The 8,104-nt window shown below is 35.7% G+C and overlaps 1 pseudogene across 1 annotated transcript; it reads left to right on the top strand.

Annotated features, from left to right (window-relative positions):
* Positions 1–1,120: 1,120 nt before the first annotated feature.
* On the top strand, positions 1,121–3,193 carry LOC103477621 (uncharacterized; annotated as a pseudogene). The gene is made up of 5 exons (XR_014086547.1): positions 1,121–1,228; positions 1,959–2,069; positions 2,378–2,678; positions 2,792–2,951; positions 3,081–3,193. The product of XR_014086547.1 is annotated as an uncharacterized LOC103477621 (transcript).
* Positions 3,194–8,104: the final 4,911 nt, after the last annotated feature.

Raw genomic sequence — 8,104 nt, forward strand, 5'->3', positions numbered from 1 at the left:
CAAACATCTTGGATCTCTGGTTCTGGCTGCTCTGCATCCCCAGAACCAGAACCAAACATGGAGAAGCAGCATTCAGCTTCTATGCACCACAAATCTGGAACAAACTACCAGAAACTGAAAAACAGCCAAAACACTGATTTCCTAAATCTAGACTAAAAACCCACCTGATTAGAGTTGAATTTGAAATGTAAGGAATTATGGATTTAATGATGATTCTTGACTTTATGTAATGTTTTGATTGTTGATTTTATGTTGCATTACTTTGTGTTTTTGTGTTTGTTATGATGTAAAGCACTTGCTGCTGAAATATTGATTGATTGAAATTATGTTCAGGTTCAATTTGAATTTCTTAAAATCTAATCAAAATTACTTTATTATCCAAAGGTATTTTGAATGAGGTCTGATTGCTAATTTAAAATAATAATAAAATAAATGTGTTAAAGTGAATATTTATTATATCTTTTTAAAAGACATTACCATATTTCACTATAATTATAAATAATGTGTTTTTAATCACTAAGTTGTGTAAAACTCACTGATCTTCTAACCCTCCAGCTAAATATGAGAATGACAGCAGTACGAAAACGTGGAGAAGAATAAAGAACAGCTCAGTGTAAGTAAAAATAAAGCATGAAGTATTTCAAGGTCAAATTAAAAACAGAACAAAAAAAGAAAAACAAACAGACACATAGTTGTTGTGCTAGAATAATTACTCTTCATAAACTCGTGGGAACATTTTTCATCCGTAAAATTGGGAAGATTTCAATGTTTTGTGACTAAAAGTTTTCTGTCTGACTGTAAACATGTTGTTCTGAGGGGAGGAAAAAATCTGAATCATGGTAAAAGAAATAAATCTGAATCATTTTTCCAGGTCAATTCAAATCCTCATGCAGTAATAAAATGCCAACAATTTGTCTAAAGCTACTTTCATTTGTTCCTAAAAAAAACAACTAATTTTCATCCATGTACTTGAAAATATGATTATTCTGATTTTTCCCTCTTAGTTCACTGATTTATAAAGACAAATAATCCAAGCATTGCTCAAATTTCTGATTCTTTAACTGCATATTGTTTACCAAAAGACAGACTATTAAAGTTTTGTCATAGCTGGCTTTTAAAGTTGTTGTGAAACAACTTCATATTTCAACCTTTTCAGATAAACCGGATAATGCTGAGTATGCTGAAATACCAGCACAGAATGGAGTTTACCAAACTCTGGACACAACTGGTAAGTTTAAAAACAAAAGAAGAAAATGTCATAGAAGTTATCATTTAAAACAAACTAGTTTACAGTTTATATACACATCTCTGTAAGTTAAAGCTTTACTTTAAGGTTTTACCCTTCACAGTTTTTCTCATCCTGATAAATTGAGTTTCCAGGCAGCAGGAATAGAAAAGTCAGATCATGTTTATTTAGGGGTTTGAAGTTTTTGAATATTGTGTTTCTGTTTGGATAATTTATTTATTGTTCTAACCAGTTTATTCCATTGTGTTTAACTTCCTGTATAAATTGATTTTGCCCTTTGTGATATCAATTATTTATCTTAGTTTAATGTTATTCTCTTTGCCTTTGTAAGTACTTCCTTTTGGCTCTGTTATTAATTTTCTCCTTCCTCTACCTGGGCGTACCCTGCATTATATTTTCAGTTTTTTGTATTCAGTTCCAGGCTTGATTTATCCACATTTTCCAAGCTGGCTGTTGCCAGCAAATAAGCAGATTGCTGTATGCAAACTATCATGATGCAAAAAAAAGTGTTTCAATTTCAGATTTGCAAAATACACAAATTCCTATTAGGATGAAAAATCATCTCATTCTAGCACAAAAACTTTTTATTGAAAAACATGAGGGTTTTTTGTTTGTTTTTTCCAAAGTGGCGTGTTTCCATTATGCAAATACATTTTCATAATTCCAATTTGCACGATTTTATCATCAGTCTTTGTTGTTTTAATCTCTGTAGGAATAAAATCAGACAAGCCAACAGAAAGAAATCACTCTTATCTTCTGGCCTGCTGCTTTGGGACTCTCTGTGTCATTTTGATGCTGATCATCATTGGAGTCTGTGTTTATTGTGAGTATATTCATATAAGAATGCCATAAATTTGTTTATTTCTTTTGAATCTCACAATCTCAATTTGTTAATATGTTACAGAGTTCATTCTTTGACAAAGAAAAATACAAAAATTTAATTGCAATGAATGTTTTAGTTCAATTAGCTAACTGAGATTGTGTACTTATTTCAGTTAGCCATAACTTTTAGAAGCAGCATATTTTGTTGTACTTTTCTAGTTTGTTTATCCTAAAGTGGTACAGAAAGATTCAAATTTACAATACAAACAAGAAATTAACGTTACAATTTTTACTTTGTATTTGCAACAGTTCGTGAGAGTGTAAATGAACTGAACCAGCTGAAATCAACCCAAAAGGAGAAAATCCAAAGTCTGACTGACCTTATCAACAAACTCAGTTCAGACAATAACAACTTGACTTTGGTTTCTATGGCCTTAAAAAACAACATCACCATGCTGACTGCAGAGAACCACAACCTGACGTCTCTTAATGAGAAACTGAAGGAACAAAGGAAAAACCTCACAGAAATAATAGAAACCTGGAATGAGCTCAATGTCAGCCGAGCTCAGTGGAGCATTGATCAATACTGTCCTAAAAACAATAATGGTATGTTCATATTTTAGACAAATAGTTTGTGCTGAACTACATTATTATGTTCAAAAGAAAACTAATAATGACATTATGTAAACATACTTATTAATGGAACATTTTTATTTAAGTGAGAAGTTGCAAAAATTGCCAGGATGGATGGAATTACCAACTTTCCAGCTGTTATGTTTATATTAATGTTGAACTTCCTTATCGAACAAACTGGGAAGGAGCACGAGAAAGCTGCAAAACAAAGAATTCAGATCTGCCTGTTGTGTCTAACAATGCAGAAAAGGTAATGGAAGAACAATTTTAATGGATTAAAAATGTACACTGGCTGAGAAAATTATAGCCTCAATAATTTTGAGTGTTTAGTCAGTTTTCAGTCAACATATAAACAGAATTATCTGTTCTAATTCCTCAGGATTATGTCCAAACACTAAGTCCTGTTATAGGAAACATTAATGGATACTGGATTGGTCTCAGAGCTGTAGGAGGAAATGGAAATGGCTTGATGGAAGTGAACTGACCCAATCAGTGAGAGACACTTTATTTCTTAAACTATGTATAAAACAAATCTACCAGCCTGGAATTAACTGATGTTTTACGGCTTCTTGCCGCTAGGGAGCAGCAGAGTCACCTCAAGCTGCTTATTGATTTTCCCAGCGAATAAAACTGAGACATCGACAAGCTAACATCAAAATGTCCAAGAAAAGAAACATCGATTACAAGACTGTGAATGAAGATGTGTGTGAGTTGGTGTCAGGGCAGCAGGTCGCGCTAGACTTTTTTGTTATGCGTCATCTTGACCGACAACATAAAAAAAACTCGGTCATGTACTATTTTTATCAGTGAAATTACAATCATATTAACATCGGCTATTTAGTTGTATTTTATGCGGTTTTGTTAATATTCACCGTGAATCCAGATCCCATCACAAATTAAGCAGATAAATGCATCTACATTTTCTCCGTAGTGACAAAACCACAGACTGAGGCCCCATAACTTAATAAATTAAATTAAGCGACTTCACTTAAATTAGCATCGCTTCACCCGCGGGGGTCTGAACGCACTTCCTCCTGATTCCCATCTGCAGAAAAATCTGCGCTAATTCATCAGTCAGTTGCTCCGTCTGGTCCAAACAGATCAATTGAAATCCGTGAGTGTTTTACCCTGTGCGCGGTCCGGTGTGCGCTTTTACCAGAATCTTTATTTTATTTTTTTTTTTTGCGTGGTTTCGCTTCTCCGAAACGGACAGATGTTACGTCTGCAGCGCTCCTCCAGAACGCCGCTCTCCTGGGTAACACCCAGAAGTTCCATTTGTAAACTCCGCTGGATGAGTTACTTCCAGCGGTTTTAATTCAGCGGCGTAGCCGCAGTGGTTGAGCAGCGGACTGCGCATGTTACAGTCTAATTAACTTCTGCGTCGACATTTATTTCCTCAAGATAAACGCCGGCTCCTCAAATGACTAACACAACGTTACATTCTCTTTAGTTTTCTCTGGTCTGTAATGGAGACTTGAATTTAACGCGCCATTTAACCAAAGGTTTGAATTCGCTTCCTAACCAGAAGCTCCAAAGCGTCCTGTCCATAACTCTTCAACACGCTGTCAGATCCCGGTCAGAAAGACGCATTTAGTTCAGAGACCATGAGATGATATTCAGAAAGGATTTTTTAATTAATTGATTTCAGTTGCCTCTGAGATTAAATCTTTGCGTAAAGTCTATAATGTCTGTACATGTGAACCAGTCAAGGGTGTAATTAGAACCTGTCAAATGACGGACGGGCTTTAAATTTTCTGGTCGTTTACAAAAATAACCGGTCAAGTACGGAAAATATTCGTTAACGTGACCTCTGTTCGGGGTGAAGAGGGATCAGCTTGCCTTCAAGGACAGGCAAACATCACCTAATTGTTTGTTGTTATGTGAAATGTTGGCTGTGTAGGGTTAACATCAAAACTTGTTTTTATTATTGTTTCTATACCTTTAAACACTGATTTAAATATTGTAATTTTAAACTGAGCAGTAATTTACATCCATGCAAACTCAAATGTATTATTTAAAACTTCAATGCATAAAATCAGTTATTAACAATATGAGGTGTTGTTTAATTTATTTTTAACATTGTATTTCATACATTTATGCTAGGGGTGCCCAAGTTTCCAGAGCTACCATCTGCAACTTTAGCTGCGTTCCTCCTCTAACACACCTGGATCATGACTCATTATAAGCCTCTACAGAACTGAGTTGCTGCTAATGAAGGAAGTCAACCTTTTGTGTGGGGTGTGTTTTAGCAGGAAGGCATCTAAAAGTTGCAGTCTGGAGGACTTCACCTGGGCACTCCTGATTTGCACCGTCAATATGGCCCGTTGAGGGAGGCCAATATGCTGAAGTGGCCCTCGGTGAAATTGAGTTTGACACCCCTGAACTAAACCATGTAAAAGACTTTAAAAGTTTTATATGTTTTTCTGATGATTTGTCTGAAGTTGTAAATTTAAAGTTTATCAACAGATTCAAAAATCAGACAAAATGACTTTTATGGTTGTTGAAGTTTTTACTGATGGTTTTTGAAGGAACTTTATGGTTTCAGCAGGATTTTAGGATTCACACTGCCTGTGAATCTTCTTCAATAGTTAAGATAATTTGTGTATATAACCATTACAGAAGTTATTTTGTGCAATCTATTACACAGGTAACACAATTGATATTTTAAAGATGAGAAGATAAAAAATGCTTCTATTTTTTCTATCATATAGCTTCTCAAACATGTGTGAGGTCATATATATATTTATATTAAGTACTCCACAAAGATGACAATAAATCTCTTCATGCTAAAGCAAACAACCTGAGTTTGGAAGTGAATCTTTAAGTTATTATGTTCCCTTGAACTTTTTTCTCTTTTTTCCTCTCATGCTCTCAGTGAAGGCAGAAACTGTTTATTCTCTGCTCCTCTTATCCTCCCAGATTCAATGATGCCATGTGTGAAAACAAAAACCACTCAGAGTTAACAATCAGAGCTCCACCTCATACATTTTCAGAGTTATTCTAACATTTAAAAAGTATAAAATCACATTGACAACACAGACACTTCAAACACACTAAAACAGGCATTTATTTACCTGAGACGAATAGAATGTAGGAAATAGAGAAACAGGAAAAAGGGAAAAACATGTTTTTTGGATATTGCCATGCGGCTGCAAATAGCAATGCTGATGCGTTCCTCTGCAGCCCTTACTTCTATTCAAAAGGGTGTTTCCTTTGTTTAATTTATCGATTAAGGCGTGTTGTTCTCCTTGTATGTATAGAACTAGTATCATATTACTAAGTTCAGGATGTCCAAAGCAATTTTATTACCATCTTTGACCTGTTTGATTTCAGGGCTACGGCGCTTCTCTATCTAGACAAGAGAGACCAAAGGTCATTTAGAGTAAGCTCTACTCATGCCACTTTGAAATGTGATGTTACTCCTAATTCCTGGTTGGAACAAAGCCTCTAGTCTTTTACGACAGTTCAACTAAAAGTTAACCTGTCTTAAACTTATTTATTTCCCTGCTGGGCAAATTCCTACAAATACAGATCAGTGCAGTAATTTTAAATTGACATGAAGCCTGGTACGCACAGTGGTTCAGAACTTCTGCATCCTAGATCAAAGCAGGTTTTAACAATAAAACACATAACATTCCTGAGAATTTTCAATATAAACATATTCATTCCAAACATTTTCTAATTAATGTTATGCTGCTTTTGATTATACTTAACTGATATTACCGTTTGGCCTAGGTTAGAGACTCCAAGTACTTGTTAATATAAAACTACATATTAAGACTAGTTCAAGTCATGTTAATTTTAAGTAAATGGTATTTTACTAATTAAATTGCAATTATTGTTAGTATTATGTGGTGTTAGTGTGGTGGGATGGTGTTCCACCCTCCCCTATGAGAGGGTTCATGGACCAAAGCTTACAAACTCTCTCACATTCACTATCAAACTCTCTCACATTCACTATCAAACTCTCTCACATTCACATTATCACATTCATGGCAACAGAAGTTAACTTAAAATTTCAGTTCTGATTGGACCCCAGGCAGGAGTAGGCGGTTTTCATGGACAGAAAAATAGCTGAGCGGCAGCGACTCACAGAGGCAACTAATATTTTAAATGACATCGTTAGCGCTCCTACAGTAATGTCAGCATTATCAGAAGACCCCATCTATCAGTGGATAAAGCTAGTCGCCTCTTCGGATATGGCAGTAAAGCCAGCCTGCACTCGATTTTAATGTGCATGACAGCACAAGTTATGGCGCTCTCTTTTCAAAATAAATGCGCATCTCCGCTTTATGTTTGAAACAATGGGGTATATGCCACGAGAGGTGGTGACGTATTTCCGTTTGAATTTATGCCACATAGATTGGTTCCGGGTTCTGCTTGCTCCTATTGTTTTTAGCCAAAGCTGCAAAGTCTGTACCATGGAAAAGAGCAAAACGTAAAATATCTGCGAACTACTGGTACAACAATCGAGTTTTTTGGTGTGTCGTTGTGTCCAGTAATTAGCCAGCACCATTCAGTGCTTAGTTTTTCATTTTCCTGCTGATATCAAGGCGACAGCGGACTGTAGCCAAAACTTAGCCACTGCATCTAACACCCGGTTTGTAGCTGCCTGCTATTTCAAAGCTTGAGAATATTGAAGATCCAGTGTCAGAAACGGGAAGACGGAGGTTAAAAGGGAGCTGTATGTGCTTCGTTCAGTAAAATAATTTGTTGGAGGAAAATAATGCTGGAGGAAATCCACTGCTACGGGAACAGGCTGAGAACAGAGGCAGCGATTCGGCACAAGGTCAGTCAATACGTGTGTTGATGCGTTTGTGTTATATGGAGTATGAAATTATTTTAAAGCAACTCCTAGGCTTTTGTTTATATGACAATTATATAAAATACATTTAACATGCAGTCGGAGCGATACCGAGCACGGTAATTTAAGAACAGCCGAGAATAGCAACGCTTCAGCCCGATCCAAACCACACAACTAGTCAGTCAGATTAAGGTCCAAAACCTTCGCTTTACAGCCATTTAAGTGGCACCGACCCACATAAAAAACCTACAGAACAAATGGTACAAATCACGTATTTCCCAAATACCGAAAATATGACATCTACCTTTGCCGTTTCATAATTATAATCCACGTTAGAGTGAATTTTTCGACTTGGCTGCTATCATCTGTTCTTGCTTTACACAACGTAATTTCTTTTATTCCCTCTGAGATTCTGCTTAGAAAATGAGGTTATAAAGTTACATTCTCCTGCTGCTTTTTGTTTTTAAAATGGCAAATTTAGGTTTGCCTCGACTTTTATAAACTAATGCCTCTTATATACATCATTTTTGTATTACTGTTGGTACAATATTAGGCACACACTAGTAGTTTAAATTAATTTCAGCTGCACACTTTCAAAA

Source organism: Poecilia reticulata, unplaced genomic scaffold, assembly GCF_904066995.2.
Source record: "Poecilia reticulata unplaced genomic scaffold, P_reticulata-male-v2 Scaffold_158, whole genome shotgun sequence".
Classification (NCBI taxonomy): Eukaryota; Metazoa; Chordata; class Actinopteri; order Cyprinodontiformes; family Poeciliidae; genus Poecilia; species Poecilia reticulata.